We start from the raw sequence: 18,383 nt of genomic DNA, 5'->3' as shown, positions 1-18,383 counted from the left end.
TTTAATATGCACAAACGCTGTCTTAAATATAGTGAGCAAAAAAAAGAAATTAAAAAGAATACAATTTATCTGCCATCACCCCCCCCTTCTGAAGTCTTTGTCGCCCTCTTGTGTCAAGTTTGGGGAACTGCACGAGAAAAAGCTACAGGTCTGACGCTCTGTTATTGCACATGCTACACACACACAGGCGGAAATACACACACACACACACACACACACACACACACACACACACACACACACACACACAAACAGGACCTATTGACATGCATTAGCGGAGAGATGACAGAGTAGGGCTGCTACACACTGATGCGCAGGGGAACCAGCGGTTGGGGGTTCGTGCCTTGTTCGAGCCCCTGGCACCTCCCCAGCTACCAGAACAGCTTCCATAATTTGGTCTGCCTCAGGACTTGAACCTGTGACTCTCCGGTTCCCAAACTAAGTCCCTACAAACTGAGCTGCTTTCTTTATGGTTATATTGATGTTTTTTTTTTTAAACTGAAAGTAATCCATGCTTATGTTTGTTAAATTATCACAAACCCCCTAATAGACTGGCATACTGGCAACTGGCACTCTAGCAAATATTTGTTAAATAAACAACTTATAGTTAGCTTGTAGCATAACGTTAGCTTTTTACTTCTCTCGGCTGCATTAACGCTTCAAACTTCATATAAATGATGTTCATCTGTAAAAAATGTCCAGCTGAACAAAACAGCTATGAATCAGAAACGCGTGTTTGCCACAGAGCTTATTTTCCGCAATGATACAAAATCCAATGCAAAAATCCCAAAGGTGAATTGTTATTGGAACCCATGACAAAACTACTTCCGGGTTGGCCAACAAAAAAGTCACCGCCATTCCAGTCTATTTGTTGCTAGGCAACAAGAGATTAAAGGACATTCTAAACTAAGATCAAAGAATAGACATCAAAGCATAGTATCCCTTTATTGTGACGTCACAACATTCATCATTTGGAAGAAAGACTTGCCAGCAGGACAGTAAGGTTTTCCATTCGCAGACAATCAGTTGAAATCGTCGATACATCTGATTAAGGAAACATTTCGATAAATATTTAAACACTTTTTCCAGCGACAGAAGAAGAAAAGAATTGAAAAGTAAGTAAAAGTCTAACTTTACGCTTGACAAATTAACTTGTTGCAAATCCCTGTTTGACCTTGGGTTTGTCATCAAACATTTTTTAAACTAAAATATTAGTAGTATTTGAATTAATTTAGATTCATGAAAGTGTCTATAAAGTGTTGTATATATGATAATACATAATTTCTACTTAATAGAGTGACTAATGATTTGTTGTCCATGTCGCTGTGTTTTTTTTTCAGTGATGCCAAGGAGAAGTCTTCGTTTGCAGCAAGCGGGATATTACACAGAACAGGGAACTCCATCTTTCAACTACAAAGAAACCTTGACTAGGTATGTAGCTTTACTGTTTCTCTTGTTATATGATTCACACATTATTGGGTAAGTGCACTATAAACAATACACACTGAACCTTCTGTTCTAACTTGTGTTTCATCTTGCAGGATCTTTCGGAGGAGGAAATACTTACTTACAAACTTTCCTATGAACCCTACTGACACTGAGGGACCTAGTAACCCCATCGACATCGGCAGTATTAACAGGAGTTATCAGGCTTCTGCTTCGTTAGTTGAGGTAAAAGACGAGACTAACACCACCGTGACTTGGACCCCTAAAGACAGCACACACACACTGATTGGGGAGGGAAAAGAAACTGAGGAAAAGGAGACTCAGACCACTAATATAGTCCAGAAATCAAAACTGGTTTGGACCAAGACTATCAAGACCACAGAGAAGTCTGCAGTTAAAACATCAGGCAGCTGGATTTGGAAGTTCATCGGTGGTGTTATGCTCGTGTTCGTGCTCCTTCAAAGTTATGGTAAGTGAAACTTCAAGCTTTTTGATACAAACATTTGGAATACATGAGAAAAACCTTAAGAAAATCTTCATTTCCTGATTGGAGTTTTTTAGATACTTAATGGTTATTAGAGTAAAGTTTCTAACATCTGTGCTTTGTATCCCTCAGGATACTTCACAACCTACGACTGCGTCAGGCGTTGTGAATTACGAGGAATCCGTGAGGAATTGAGGTCACTTCAAGATAGGATGAACGCGTATTTTCCTCTGGCAGACACTTTACCAAACTTGGCCCTGGAATCGCAAGGTAAGTTATCCACATCGACCATCTTTCTAACTGTTGACCACATTCACATGGCAGCCATTTAAATACCCCTGACATTTTGTTCCTCAGAGCTCTAATATAATAATGGCTGCCATGACAATATAAATAAGTTCTTGTGATACCTGTTTGGAAGTGGACTTCTAACTGTTTTTCTTGCTTTGTGTTGTTTAGGTGCCAGAACATTGCAGCGTCTGTCCTCTGATACATATCGGCCTCAAGAAAACAAGAACTTTCTATGGGATACAATATTCCACTGGTGGTATTCATCCAAAACACAGAGAGTAGTGATCCAGGTAAGAATCAATCAGCCACATGAACAGATGGTTTATCAGTCATTTTAAACAACATTGCATACAGTTGAAGTTAATGAATGAACAGTTGAGACTAAGACATTGAACTTTTCTCTTTCAGGACCATTCAAGGCTGATACCAGGAGAATGCTGGCCTTTTTCAGGGGGTCGAGGACATTTAGTCGTCTCGCTGTCCCACCCAGTCCCAATCTCCCACGTGACACTCAGCCACATCGCCAAGAGCCAGTCGCCCCATGGACACATTGCGAGTGCACCGAAGGAATTTTCCATCTATGTAAGTCAGATATATTCCATCCTTATCAGAGATATATTGCACATATGTACATGTTGGATCTTCAAACCTTATGTGTAATACATGTTCTCGTTTAATGTCCAACCCGTTTGTTTTTTTCTTCATCAGGGAATGAGGGGAACAGACGAGGAAGGCACACTGTTAGGAAGAATGGTGTATGATCAAGATGGACCTCCACATCAGACTTTTTCTCTCTCTGTAAGTATGATCTTCGAGGTTCACTGATACTTCATGAACATGCACTTTGTACACGTTTATTATGACAATATATACAAGATGTCAAGTTTTTCAAACTCTCATTGCGAGCTCTGCTGTTTTTTCTTTCCATTTGTTTCTCTAGTTCAATGCCTGACTCTTTTGTTTGTCTCCAAACAGATTACAGACAACGGCGTCTTCAGATATGTGAGGTTGCAGATTGAAAGCAACTGGGGCAGCAAAGATCACACCTGCCTCTATAACTTCAGGGTGCATGGGAAAACCCAACCCCCTGCCAGCGAATTTCAGGGATAAGGCCACTAGGGGAATAGTGGAGGGTGAGCCAGACTTTAGTTGTACGGGTTTTCGCCGGGTGCTCCGGTTTCCTCCCACAGTCAACACATGACAGGTAAACCGGTGTGTTCAATGTGCCAGAAAAAAAACCCCAACAGTAATAAAGACAAAATAATAAACATGTTTGAAATAAATCGGCGCGTCCCAGATCGGGGAGGTTCAAATGGGATTGCGAGCCTGCAATTGTCGGGATGGAGGTATCGGACCTCAAATTGGGCTGATTATCCTGCAGTGTGAGCCAGACTTTAGTTGTACGGGTTTTCGCCGGGTGCTCCGGTTTCCTCCCACAGTCAACACACGACAGGTAAACCGGTGTGTTCAATGTACCAGAAAAAAACCCCCCAACAGTAATAGTAACAGTTCTTTCTGCATCTTGTCCCATCTCCCCCATCCCATTTTCAAGCCCAGCACAGTTTAGCAGATGGCTGTTCCGTCATGAGCCCGGGTCTGCTGAAGATTTCTGCCTGTTAAAAGGAAGTTTTTTCTTGCCACGCTATGACGGATTAAGCTGGGCTCTTGTATTATAGCTGTTGTGAAGGGGGTTCAGGGGGAGAGGGGCTGTCACCATGGGCATCTGCCAGAATGCACGAGTTGGAGACCGTAGCAGGTTCAAAAGGGGTTTATTTGGTTAAATAATAATAATAACCACAGGAGAAAAAACACACATGAAATGTTAGTGCAGCTCTGAAAGACAAAATAAAACATTAGAATAATTAAAACAGGACTGTTCAACTTAGAATTTCTTATAAAAGGAAATAAAGTACTTAAGCAAAATTAAAGTAGACTAGATAACTAAAAACAGTTATGAGGAAAAAGAATACCTTACCAGTTCTGAACTGCCACCTCATGTGAAGATCCAAACGTGAGTGATGAGGAGTGCCATCTTAAATAAGCCGTGAACAGGTGAATGCAATTGAACTAATTAGTGACAGAGTGCATCCACATGCAATCAGGGAGGAGGGAGAAACCAGGAAGTGTTCTGAAGTGAGGTGCAGTAAAATAATAAGGAGGAAACCTGTGGGGAACTAGTGATCTTTGCTACAATCGCCCCATATTTCTAGAGAGAAATATAAATTAAAAAAAGATCACTAAACAACGTCCTCAGGAAGGGCAGGAAGTGGGATTAGTTTTGCAACTGGTCTGATATAGGTCTTTCCTTTTACTAGAACTTCAGCTGCCCTAATGAGTTCATCTTTACTTGGGATAAGCCGGGTCACTTCTCCTACTGGCCAAAGAGCTCTTGGTAGTTGGGGATCAAGGATCATAACGACAGAGTTCAACTTCAACTCTGGTTTGTCCCTTTTCCATTTCTGCCGTGTTTGTAGTGATGGTAGGTAGGAGTTAATGAAGTGTTTCCAGAAATGATCGGACAGTATCTGTGTATGGCGCCAACGCCGTCGACTGAGGAGTTCAGAATCTGGATAGGATACCAGAGGGAGTGATGCATCATGTCGTCCCATAACAAGAAGGTTGGGGGTGACTGGATCAACATCTGCGATATCTGAAGATACATAGCCAAGTGGTTTAGAATTAAGGATTCCTTCTATTTCAATTAGGACTGTTCTCAGAACCTCTTCAGTGACCATCTGTGCACCAATGGTCGTCTTTAGAGCATTCTTGACTGAACGTATTTCACGTTCCCAAACTCCACCAAAGTGGGGGGCATGAGGTGGATTGAAACGGAAGTCAATTTTCCCTTTAGCTAGTGCTGATTGGAGAGTGGGACAGAGGTTGTTGAAGGTTTCCTGTAATTCTTTGTTTCCTCCTCTGAAGTTGGTTCCTTGATCACACAAGATCTCGTTTGGCGTTCCTCTTCGGGAGGTGAATCTTCGACGAGCCATCAGGAAAGAGTCAGTGTCCAAGCAAGCTTCTTTGGTGTTGTAAACTTCGTCAGGGGTCAGCTTCACCACATATCCAGCTTCCTCTAGCTTCGAAATTTGCTCACAGTATGAGCTTGCTTTGTTCGGATCCTTGGATAGTCGAGATTCTGTGTTACGGAGTCTTGACATTACTGCTGTTTGAGGTATATTCAGAAGGGGTGAGTTTGCTAGTCTGAGAAGAGGAGTGGCATAGTGTTGAACACCATTAACTAGAATTCTTCTTGTTGATGTTTCAAGAAGTTCCATGGCTTGTTTGTCTTGCCTTGACCTGATGACAACTTTCTCACTGTGTACAGGAAGGGTGTCAAGTTTCCAAAGTTTTTCAACATGGTAGCGCAACTCTTCTGCAGGGGATCCGATGGACAAGAACAAGCATTGGGTAGATGCTGAGGAATTGCGCAACTGAACTTCTCTGATGGGACCTTGGAGTGTCCATCCTAACAGAGTTTTGACAGCTGCAGGGGATCCAGAAGGGCCTAACTGGATTGGAGCTGTAGGAGTAATGAGGTGGATGTGATCTGAGCCAATGAGCAGTAGTGGTGATGCCTTTTCCATGGATGGTAGCGGAATGTCTCTTAGATGCTTGTATTTTCGCTGGAGGGTTTGTACGGGATAAGTGTGGTCGGAAAGTGCCAACTGGCTTGCAGTGAAAGCATGTTGGATGGTAAAGGTCTTCTCTGGGTGTGCAGCAGGAGAGATCTGAAAACTGACAGATGAACCATGAAGAGTTTCAACATCCTGGCTAACTGTTCTCAGTGATAATTTTTCTGATTGTCCAACCAGGTGAAGGCTTTGAGCAGCTGATTGAAGCAGAATTGTTCTTTGTGAACCATCATCAAGAACAGCACATGTTTTTAAGGTTCGATCACCATTGCGGAGAATCACATTGACACCATTACTGTCACCTAGTCTGTCGAGGTACAGTGTCTTGACAGCAGGACCAGGGAAGTTGTTGGTTCTCTGATTTACGTCACAGAGAATCTGCAGATGTCTCCTTTTGCAGGTGGCACAGAATTTCTTTAGATCACACTTTACAGATTGATGAGTCCGAGCACAACGCCAACAACGTCTGTTCTCCTTTATCCAGTTGATCTTCTGATCCTTGGTCATAACAGTAAACTCTGGACATCTGCTGATGTGGTGTTCTGTTGAATGACAATATGCACAAGTTGCTGTAGACTTCTGAAAGAGCTCTGATGATTGTCTGGTCTCATTGGGTTTGTTTATTCCATGTAGAATTGTTGTCATTGCTGGTATTGACTTATAGGGCTGTTTCTGTTGATTGAGATATGGGATGGAGTTTTCCTTTCTAGGTTGACAACGGGCTTCAGTTTGTAACCAGGATGAAAACATCTGTAAATCGTATGTTAGGACACCCTGATTGCGGCATACATGGCGTTTAAAACGACTGGAATGTTCTGCTGGCAGTTTTTCTAGGAGGCGATCTACATGAGACCCGCAGAGAAGTTCAGCATGTCCTTCATTTTTCATTGTGCTAAGAAGACCAACTAGTGCTTGAACACGAAGAGCAAAGTCATCCAGAGTGTGGCCGTCACCAGCTCTTATGGGAGGAAGATCCATGATGTTTCGAAGTTCTTTCAATGCCAGTTGTCTCGGCTGTCCATATCGTTCATCCAGTGCTTTGAGTGCTTGTGTATAAGGGTCAGGAGCAAAGGAGAAAGCAAGTGCCAGTCTTTTGGCTTGATCCACTTTAAGATGATCGAGAAGAATGTGATATTTGAAGTGTTCCGTCTCATTGGGGTCTAGGAGATTACTTAGTGCCATACGTAACATTCTGTACTGCATCTCGTCTTCTCTTCTTAGGTCGGGGAAAGATGGACCTTCAACTTTGTAAACATGAGTTCGGCCAGCAGCGGACGCCAAGAGTCTCTGCTCCTGGTGAGCACTAGATATAGGGGGCTGAAGAACTGAGGATGAAATATCTGGCAGGGGAGAAAGGGGAACTAGAGGCTGTGTAGGGTTAAAACAAGGATTCAATGGCTCAGAACTAGGAAATTGAGGATTGCAATCTTGGGGTGCGGCAGGTAGGCCGGATCTTGGTAATTCTTCTGCAGAAAGGATAGGTTGAGGTAAACCAGTTAAAGGAACTGCAGCATCCAGGATTGATACATTTTGGATATGGGGTAGGGCAGAAGAAACAGCAGCAGGATGACGCTTGACCTCTGGTGGACAGGAGGAGGAATGGTACTGTTTGGGTATCGCACCCAGAGACCTGACATTCTGTTGATCTACTGGAGAAACTGTTGGTTCGCTACATACATAGGGTCGATTTCTTGAGGATGAAGCGGATTTTGAGGAATATGGAGTACACGATCTATCCATGAAACTTTGGACATTCCTCATAGTTACAAGCAGTTCTTTCAGTAGTTCAGTCTGATCAGTTGGTACAGGATGTGGAGAATGCTCTTCATATTTATCGTCAGGTTCATGTCTCTGGAGCTCTTGTAGTCTGTCCTGCATCTCATGTGTGTTTTCCTGTGGTTGGTCTGTTACCGGATGGGTACATTCAGTTTGGCATGACGCACCTTTAACTTGAGGATATTGTACGTCATAGTCCTGAAGATAAGTTGGAAGGCGAGGGGTACGCTCAGAGCGTCTTAAAAACTCATTGTTTGTTGAGGAATCCATAGTAAACAGTCAAGCTCCGGCTCGAAGGACCATGTTGTGAAGGGGGTTCAGGGGGAGAGGGGCTGTCACCATGGGCATCTGCCAGAATGCACGAGTTGGAGACCGTAGCAGGTTCAAAAGGGGTTTATTTGGTTAAATAATAATAATAACCACAGGAGAAAAAACACACATGAAATGTTAGTGCAGCTCTGAAAGACAAAATAAAACAATATTAGAATAATTAAAACAGGACTGTTCAACTTAGAATTTCTTATAAAAGGAAATAAAGTACTTAAGCAAAATTAAAGTAGACTAGATAACTAAAAACAGTAATGAGGAAAAAGAATACCTTACCAGTTCTGAACTGCCACCTCATGTGAAGATCCAAACGTGAGTGATGAGGAGTGCCATCTTAAATAAGCCGTGAACAGGTGAATGCAATTGAACTAATTAGTGACAGAGTGCATCCACATGCAATCAGGGAGGAGGGAGAAACCAGGAAGTGTTCTGAAGTGAGGTGCAGTAAAATAATAAGGAGGAAACCTGTGGGGAACTAGTGATCTTTGCTACAATAGCCATCAGTAAGGTCCTTTACCTGCTTTTTGTAAACATAACAATGAGCATGGTCTTGTTACCTGCTCTTTTGTTAATGTTAACAGACAAACAGTAAGGTCCTTTACCTGCTTTTGTAAAGTGTCTTGAGATAACGCCTGTTATGAATTGACGCTATATAAATAAAGATTGATTGATTGATTGATGATAAAGACATTGCATTTGAACTTTCTTGCTCTTTGTGTTATTACTTTACAGTTGTTCTCTTCATGTGTTCAAAATACAGCCACTGAAAGTAACATAAATACTGTTACCTAATCCAAAGCCTCTCCGGATCAGAACTTGTACATTTTGAGATTTAAAGCTGTTAAGCTTTAAGACAATGAACTGTGTTAATGTATTTCTTTGTGTGGTTTTGACTTAGTGTCTGTCCTGTAAGAATATGAATACAGAATTTGTCAGCGAGGCCTTTTCATCAATACGGCAGTGTAACAACAAATGGAGCTTGGGATAGAAGTAAGAACATGCTGCACATGTGCTGTTGGAAACGTGAATGTTTTCTCAATGTGTAAATCCTGGTCGTCTTTAATGTTTGGATGTTTCTGTTATTGTTCCAATTATTTAGCAGCTGCAAATCTGTAACATGTGCATAGTGTTTACAAATCATTCAGCTGTATTTCATATTTTGTGAGTAAATAGAGACTCACGCTACCCAAATAAATGCTCAAAAACACTAAAAGTAAATGTTTCATAATATGTCCCCTTTAAAAGTGTATCTGGAAAATATTACCAACCTTGCTTTTCAAAATGACTGGGATGATAGGGACCCTCTTCCTCTACAACACATTTCCCACCGGTGAACTCCTGCTGCTCCGTGTCAAGATGACAATGTACAGCAGAGTCATGCACGCACATTTAATATGCACAAACGCTGTCTTAAATATAGTGTGCAAAAAAGAAATGAAAAAGAATACTATTTATCTGCCATCATCCCCCCTTCTGAAGTCTTTGTCGCCCTCTTGTGTCAAGTTTGGGGAACTGCACGAGAAAAAGCTACAGGTCTGATCACTCTGTTATTGCACATGCTACACACACAGGCAGAAATACACACACACACAAACAGGACCTATTCACCCTGTGCACGAGAAAAATGCTAACTTCCTGTTTGAGGGCGGAAGTTGAGTCTCTCGTTTCCGCTTGCCGCCTTGTTGACATTAGCGGACATAAGCGGACTGGCGGTATTGTGTTATCGTTCGCAATGGACCTAAAAAAACGATTTACTTTTCAAAGGGCAGTCGGTGGTAATAACCACCATTGCTGCGTAACACTTTGTACCGCCGGGGGGAGATTCAACAAAGTTTTGAGCTTTCATAGTTTCCCAAAGGAATCCAATTTACGCGCCCAATGGCTTGTGAAAATCAGAAGAGAAGGTTTCACCCCCACCACCAACTCCAGAGTGTGTAGTCGACACTTTGAGCAAGAAGAGATAGTAATCTGAATAGTATTGATAGTAATCTCTTCTTCTTCTAATCTCTTCTTCAAGGTGTCTTTGACCTAAAGTAATACCATCCTTGTTCGGTTGGAATAATTACACAAAAAAAAGTCAACGACCCGGAGTTTGGGATCGCCGCCCTATCCAGGCTTTGGACCGTGCACCCGAGGGTGACACCACCCACAGCCAGCTCTTTCACCGTGGTCGAGCGAAAGAAATTTGAGAGCATGTCGAGGCAGATCGAGGAGCTCACACGTCAGCTCGAGACAGTGCACATGGAAAGATTTGGATTGCAGCGGTTTGCCACATCACCTAGTGACATTCGCTACTATACCAGGTAAGTGTTGAACCTCAGGTTTTCTAATTATCACAAGTATTTCACTTGCCTCCCATCTGTATTAGCCTAAATTGGCCTATATAATGTTTTAATGAAATTAAATCAAATTCCATCAACATAAAAGCTATATGGCATTTCCTGTTTGCATGCAGATTTCCATCATATGAACATTTCATGGCCTTTTGGGATCTCATTCAAGAGGCAACAAGCAGAATGGTGAGAGTCACCAGTGGTCAGAAGAAGCTCTTCACCAGTACATCCACTGAGATCCCTATGAACAGACCCACAGTAAGTTTTACAATAAACATACATACAATGTTACATACACCCCCGCATGCATGCACCACATATTTTAAACACCCTGGTTGATTGATTTATTCTTTATTTGCTGTTCTCTGAATCTAACTCTGTGACTTGTGTTTTTTAACTTGTACTAACATATAGACACTTTACTCTGCTGTTCCTTTTATCCGACTTTGTAATTTTGTATTCCAACTTTGTACTAACACTCTTGACTCTTGAGTACAGCTGCACTGTCATTCATTTACTGCTGTGTGCCCTTGAATAGCTCCCCCGGGGACAAATAGTTTTTTTTAATTGAATTGTTATGTTGTTGTTGTTGTTGCTTCTATCTATTAATAATACAGTAACTATTTCCCCCAGAAACTGCTGCCAATTGACGAGCTCTTCCTCTTCCTCAACTATCTGTCAACTGGCTGTACACAAAGGGACCTTGGTCACAAGTTCCATATCCACAGAGCAACAGTAAGTAGAATAATTGTGACATGGTCCAACTTTCTGTATACCTTGCTTGGATCGCTCTCAATCTGGATGAGCAGCAGATCAGTGAGAGCAAACTGCCCCACAGATTTTAATGGGACTTATGAGAACACCCAGGTCGTCCTTGACTGCACAGAAATGAGATGCCAAGCCCCTACCTCCCTTCTGCTCCAAAGTGAGGTATTCTCCACCTACAAGTCGCACTGTACATTCAAAGCGCTTATTGGCATGTCCCCCCATGGAGCATTGACATTTGTGTCGTCACTTTTTGAAGGCTCCATCAGTGACAAGGAGATTTTCCGTCACTCTGGCATCATCTCTCTCCTCACACCCGCCATGGAGGTTATGGTAGACAAGGGCTTTTTGATAGATGAGCTAGTTTCTGGGAAAGTACATCGCCCAGCTTTTATGTGCAAACAGGAGCAAATGTCAGAGGTAGACATCCTTAAAACCCAGTCCATCGCACGCTTGAGAGTTCACGTGGAGAGGCTCATTAGGAGGGTCAAAGAAAACAAACTTTTTGACACCGTCATCCCTCTCTCTATTTGTGGCAGTATAAATCAACTTTTCACTGTTCTTCTCAAATTATCAGTACGGACCCCTGGTCAAGAAATGGATGGTCTGATTTTCTGGTGGCCAGGTATTGTTATCCATGAACTCTCATACTCTCCTGGCAAAATAAACATGCTGTTTAACCATACTCTGTACTGTTTTGGAAGTGATTTGTTGTTACTCTTTAAATAAAAGTGCTTTACGTCATAAGTGCTTTGTTCTGTGTGCTTCCTATTGGCTGTGATAGATTTTGTAAAGATGCAAAGGACCATTTCTCTGTTCTTCAGAAAGCAAAAACACAGATTTCAAGTGAACTGTATTTGAAAAACGTTAAAGTTCATTAACAGTTAACATGACATGTCACTACCCTTCAATAACAAAGCATTCAAATTAACATGACTAATGACAAAGTTAATTATACAAGATAAGATTGAAAGGAGTCATCTGCTATAATGCATCAACTCAGGAATGACGAGCAAACAATTCATGCCAATGCCAGGTATTTGTCCATGTAGACATTAAAGAAGAACACATCGATCCCACGCTTCATTGTCCGCATCATACCCTCATCCCTCTGGATTCTTTGGATGAAAACATCATCTTGGGCAGAGACTACAAAATCACACCAACTCATACCAGTCTCTAGCAGTTGGCCCTGAACTTGCTAATAGTAGGCATGGGTTGGTTTGAGCTGCACTGAACCATCGATAACCTTGAGATAAGGTGCGTCAATGTAATTTGCAATGTTCTGACATTTTATTTCCAAAAGGCCAAACTGGGGCTGTTCCAAGGGGTCAAAAACAACCCCATCCGGTGAGGCACCAATCCAAGGTGCATCTGGGTGTACCACAAACCCACATTTGTAGTGGTTGATGCGCTTTATCTGGCAGTACTCCCAGATTGCATCAGCCTCCAACTCCAAACCCCTCTTCATAGCCCCGGTCTGACGTGTCCCTCTTACAATCCGTTCAGCAAGTCCCTCTTCAGAGGCCTTGCCCACATGACAAACTTCTCTGAAACGAGAGAAACCCGTGGTTTCCGAATATTGTACCAATCGGCACACAAGCTCTGCTCTCGGGTACCATGTTCAATTTTAAGGGCCAAATCCAGGGTAACTTCCAGACTTTGCATGTGCAGCTGTTGCTTTCTGGAACAGGCAAACATGCACTCTGATGGTTCAAGTCTGTCGGCATGGAGTGGCAACGATGGAGGGGGTGGGGCATCATGGAGAGTCTTTGCTTGGTCTTTGGCAGGTTGCTGGTAAGAAATGGGACTTCCATGTTGAACTTTTCCAAACAGCGAGTCCACTAGTGATGCAAAAAGCGTCATATTGCATCACATGAAGAAAACTTCCAGGCAAAGAAAAACACATTTTTCTCGTCGATAAAGCAGTAGGTGCTTTATAAATAAATTTGGATTGAATGAACTCACCATAGCTCTAGGCTTATGCCACTGTTGTTCCCCTTCAGTGCAGCTCAACGTCGGGGGGACAACCTGGAGTTTCAACTGTGAATAGTGCGCAGCTTGAAACAAAAGCGCAACACCATGGTTGCATAATGCTTTTCCAGCCTTGCAGGTGCAGTGGAAGTGCGTGAGCTCCACAGGCTGCGAATCTTTTAGGACCACCTATAAAGTACAACATATCAATGTAATCAATACATATCCCTTTACAGTATTATTCATTTCTTTAAAAAGCCTGTCTGAACACCCCCTTGACATAATGACAGCCTGGCATGATCCTAGGAAAAATATCAATACTCTAAGTCCAACCATACCCTACCCAACATTAGGCCTACTATGATTTGTACAATGAACACAATTTCACACTGCCTCTGACTGAATCCATACTCTGAGCTTGTGAGGTTTCTCAGATTTCCTCATGGACCTGTAGCACTCTGCCCTGACCACCACCTCTCCTGAGCCCTGATCTTTGTCAGACACTATGGAAAAATAACAATTTTAGCAAGTTAGTAATACAATTACATGCAAGATAGATAGATAGATAGATAGATAGATAGATAGATAGATAGATAGATAGATAGACAGATAGACAGATAGATAGATACTTTATTGATCCCGAGGGAAATTCAAGGCATCCAGTAGCAGTATACAGACAGGCAGGACACAAGACATTAGTTACAATACACACCCGCTGTCCCCCCTCCCCTCTGTGTACAATAATCCCCCAAACAAGATTTAGCAGCCCCTATGTGACTAAGAGTAAACATAATTACAGGTTAAACCTGTGCAGTTAACATTAGCATTAGATTTAAAACTTATATAGCAAGTTAGTTGGTAAGTACAATAACTAGCAACTGTAATAGGAACATTGTCGTCAAGTTATCTAAAGGTCGTTTGTTCATAGTCAAGTCAACCAACACAGGCAATCGCAGTTTGCCTAACTTGACAACGAACGAACCGACGTTAGATACTTTTAGGCCACTGCCTGTATGACATGTCCGAGTGGTTGTAAACAACATAGCCTCCGAACATCAGAAACTAAACAAGGGCTAAGACAAACCTTTCGTGAAAATGCACTAACGCATGATTTCGACTTTTATAATGTATAGAGAGATAACATAACAGCTACCAGATAACCTAACTTTAGCACGTAGCATGGATATGTTGTTGTGACTAACCTTCAAAATTATGTAAATACTGAGAGATGTACAATTTGAACCAGTTTCTCTTTTGCTTTGGGGTGCGGGTGAAAAAATGCTGACCAGTCGATGAACATCATCGACTGTAATAGCCGGCAAGTGTCCAAGACATCTCGAGAAATGTAACAGATTCCTCTGATTCTCAAGAAAATTATGACATTTTCCAAAGCATCTGGACTTTACTTAAATTTAAAGAAATGTGAATTAGTCTCTATACATGATCACCCCTTGGTAGACTTATATGAAATCCCAGTTAAAAAGTGAAATATTTAGGTGTGGTTATTACAAAAGATATCAAAACTAGAGAAGAACACAATTTGGAGACAATTATAAAGAAAAGCAAAACTATTCTCAACTCCTGGTTGCAAAGAGACTTTGGACGGATTCTAATCACTAAAAGTGAAATACTCTCTAGGATAATGTACCCTGCCTTTTCATTAGATATTTCTAACAACTCAATTAGATCAGTTAACCAGTCAATCTTTAACTTTATCTGGAGAAATAAACATCACTATATTAGAAATAGTGATGTGGTAAAATCTATAGAGGAAGGGGGTTTAAATGTAATTGACTTTGAATCAATGAATGTTATGATAAAGCTTAAATGGTTGCAACAATTCATACGCAATAGCAAAACTTTCTGGTTTAATATTCCCTCTAAAAAATTTGAAAAATGTGGTGGAATAGAATTTCTCTTGAGATGTGACTTTCTTGTATCTAAACTTGTCATGTTTCATGTGTTTTCCCACGTGTGTTTGTTTTGTTTTTCCCTGTCTGTCATTCCCTCTGTGTTCTCCCTTCACCATTAATCACTCATTGCTTTCAGGTTAGTTCACAGGTGTTGTCACTCCAATCAACTCATTATTTAAGCCGGCTCCTGCCACACTGCCGGCGCCAGATTATTGTTCTTCCCTCAGTGGTTCGTACTCTCTCCGTGTCTTTGCAAATATTTAGTACTCTGTGATTTACTTGTATGATTCCCTGTCATGTCAGGCGACGGGTCAGACTAAATGCAGTTCATGAAACCCCTATGATGATTAACATAAATAGGACCGTGATGTCGCCCGGCATGGCGGAGCCGGGGCCCCACCCTGGAGCCAGGCCTGGGGTCGGGGCCCGCAGGAGAGCGCCTGGTGGCCGGGACTTTGCCCGTGGGGCCCGGCCGGGTTCAGCCCGAAAAGACGACGCGGGCCCGTCCTCCTGTGGACCCACCATCCACAGAGGAAGCCGTAGGGGTCGGGTGCAGTGTGGATCGGGTGGCAGTCGACGGCGGGGGCCTCAGCTTTTGGCGTTTGGGACGTGGAACGTCACCTCACTGGGGGGGAAGGAGCCTGAGCTTGTGCAGGAGGTTGAGAGGTACCGGCTAGATATAGTTGGGCTCACCTCCACGCACTGCTTGGGCTCTGGAACCCAGCTCCTTGAGAGGGGCTGGACTCTCTACTTCTCTGAAGTTGCCCGCGGTGAGAGGCGGCGGGCTGGTGTGGGCTTGCTCATAGCCCCACAGCTCAGCCCCCAGGTGTTGGAGTTCACCCCGGTGAACGAGAGGGTCGTGTCCCTACGCCTTCGGGTAGGGGACAGGTCTCTAACAGTCGTTTCGGCCTACGGCCCGAACGGCAGTGTGGAGTACCCGGCCTTCTTGGAGTCCCTGGGAGGGGTGCTGGACAGTGCTCCGACTGGGGACTCCATTGTTCTACTGGGGGACTTCAATGCTCACGTGGGCAACGACAGTGAGATCTGGAGTGGGGTGATTGGGAGGAACGGCCTCCCTGATCTGAACCAGAGTGGTGTTCTGTTATTGGACTTCTGTGCTAGTCACAGTCTGTCCATAACAAACACCATGTTCGAGCACAGGGATGTCCATAAGTGCACGTGGCACCAGGACTCCCTAGGCCGGAGGTCGATGATAGACTTTGTGGTCGTGTCATCTGATCTCCGGCCGTGTGTCTCGGACACTCGGGTTAGGAGAGGGGCTGAGCTGTCAACTGATCACCACCTGGTGGTGAGCTGGATGCGCTGGCAGGGGAGGAAGCCGGTCAGACTCGGCAGGCCCAAACGTGTAGTGAGGGTCTGCTGGGAACGTCTAGCTGAACCCTCTGTTAGCGAGGTCTTCAACTCCCACCTCCGGAAGAGCTTTTCACAGATCCCGGGGGAGGCTGGGTGCATTGAGTCCGAGTGGACCATGTTCTCCACCTCCATTGTCAAAGCAGCTGCTCTGAGCTGTGGTCGCAGGGTCTCTGGTGCCTGTCGTGGCGGCAATCCCCGAACCCGGTGGTGGACACCGGAAGTAAGGGAGGCCGTCAAGCTGAAGAAGGAGTCCTATCGGGCGTTGCTAGCGCATAGGACTCCTGAGGCAGCTGACAGGTACTGGCAGGCCAGGCGTTCTGCAGCCCGGGCGGTCGTGGAGGCAAAAACTCGGGCCTGGGAGGAGTTCGGGGAGGCCATGGAGGAGGACTTTCGGTCGGCCTCGAGGAAATTCTGGCAAACCGTCCATCGCCTCAGGAGGGGGAAGCAGTGCTTCACCAACACTGTTTACAGTGGGGGATCGGAGGGAAGGGGGATCGGAGGGTGTGTTCCAACTACCGGGGAATCACACTCCTCAGCCTCCCTGGGAAAGTCTATTCCAGGGTACTGGAGAGGAGGTTCCGGCTGTGAGTCGAACCTCGGATCCAAGAGGAACAATGCGGTTTTCGTCCTGGCCGTGGAACACTGGACCAGCTCTACAGTCTCCAGCGGGTGCTCGAGGGTTCATGGGAGTTTGCCCAACCAGTCCACATGTGCTTTGTGGATTTGGAGAAGGCATTCGACCGTGTCCCTCGCGGCGCCCTCTGGGGGGTGCTCCGTGAGTATGGGGTTCGGGGCCCTTTGCTAAGGGCGGTCCGGTCCTTGTACGACCGGAGCAGGAGTATGGTTCGCATTGCCGGTATTAAGTCGGACCTGTTCCCGGTGCGCGTTGGCCTCCGGCAGGGCTGCCCTTTGTCACCGGTTCTGTTCATTACTTTAATGGACAGAATTTCTAGGCGCAGTCAGGGGCAGGAGGGGGTCCGGTTCGGTTCTCGTCTCTGCTTTTTGCGGATGATGCGGTCTTGTTGGCTCCATCGAACCCGGACCTTCAGTGCGCACTGGGGCGGTTCGCTACCGAGTGTGAGGCAGCTGGGATGAGGATCAGCACCTCTAAATCTGAGGCCATGGTTCTCGACCGGAAAAAGGTGGTTTGCCCCCTTCGGGTCGGTGGGGAGTTCTTGCCCCAGGTGGAGGAGTTTAAGTATCTCGGGGTCTTGTTCACGAGTGGGGGGAAGATGGAGATCGACAGACGGATCGGTGCGGCGTCTGCAGTCATGCGGTCGCTGTATCGGTCCGTCGTGGTGAAGAAGGAGCTAAGCCGAAAGGCGAAGCTCTCGATTTACCGGTGGATCTTCGTTCCTACCCTCACCTATGGTCATGAGCTTTGGGTCATGACCGAAAGAACGAGATCTTGGATACAAGTGGCCGAAATGGGCTTCCTCCGTAGGGTGGCTGGGCGCACCCTTAGAGATAGGGTGAGGAGCTCGGTCACCAGGGAGGAGCTCGGAGTAGAGCCGTTACTCCTCCACATCGAGAGGAGTCAGTTGAGGTGGTTCGGGCATCTGGTCCGGATGCCCCCTGGACGCCTCCCTAGGGAGGTGTTCTGGGCATGTCCCTCCGGGAGGAGGCCCCGGGGTAGACCCAGGACACGCTGGAGAGACTATGTCTCTCGGTTGGCTTGGGAACGCCTCGGGGTCCCACCGGAAGAGCTGGAGGAGGTGTCTGGGGTGAGGGAAGTCTGGGTGTCTCTGCTTAGACTGCTGCCCCCGCGACCCGGCCCCGGATAAGCGGCAGAAAATGGATGGATGGATGGATTGACCTTTGTGTTTTTCTCCCTCTCGCTAGTTCCCAGTCCTGCCCGTCCTGTACCTCGTGTTCCTCGTCGTCTCGTTCGTCTTCATCTGGCTTCCTCACGCGTGTTTTTGGATCACCCTCGAGTCACATTATATTCTTGTTGCACATTTAGAGTCACCTTAGATTTCTTGTACACATATTTAGAGTCACATTATATTACTTGTACACATGTTTGTCACATTAGATTTATGCTACACATTAGTGTCCCTCATATTTC

General features: G+C 44.7%; 1 long non-coding RNA gene across 1 annotated transcript; it reads left to right on the top strand.

Moving 5' to 3' along the window:
• The first annotated feature begins 2,754 nt into the window (after positions 1-2,754).
• LOC306817299 lies at positions 2,755-3,348 on the top strand. The gene is made up of 3 exons (XR_013778013.1): positions 2,755-2,803; positions 2,930-3,019; positions 3,197-3,348. It is a non-coding gene; the product is annotated as an uncharacterized lncRNA (long non-coding RNA).
• Positions 3,349-18,383: the final 15,035 nt, after the last annotated feature.

This window comes from Symphodus melops (assembly GCF_947650265.1).
Source record: "Symphodus melops genome assembly, chromosome: 21".
Taxonomy (NCBI): Eukaryota; Metazoa; Chordata; class Actinopteri; order Labriformes; family Labridae; genus Symphodus; species Symphodus melops.
Note: the sequence above shows the minus strand (reverse complement) of the source record. Positions and strands in the feature narration are given on the sequence as shown.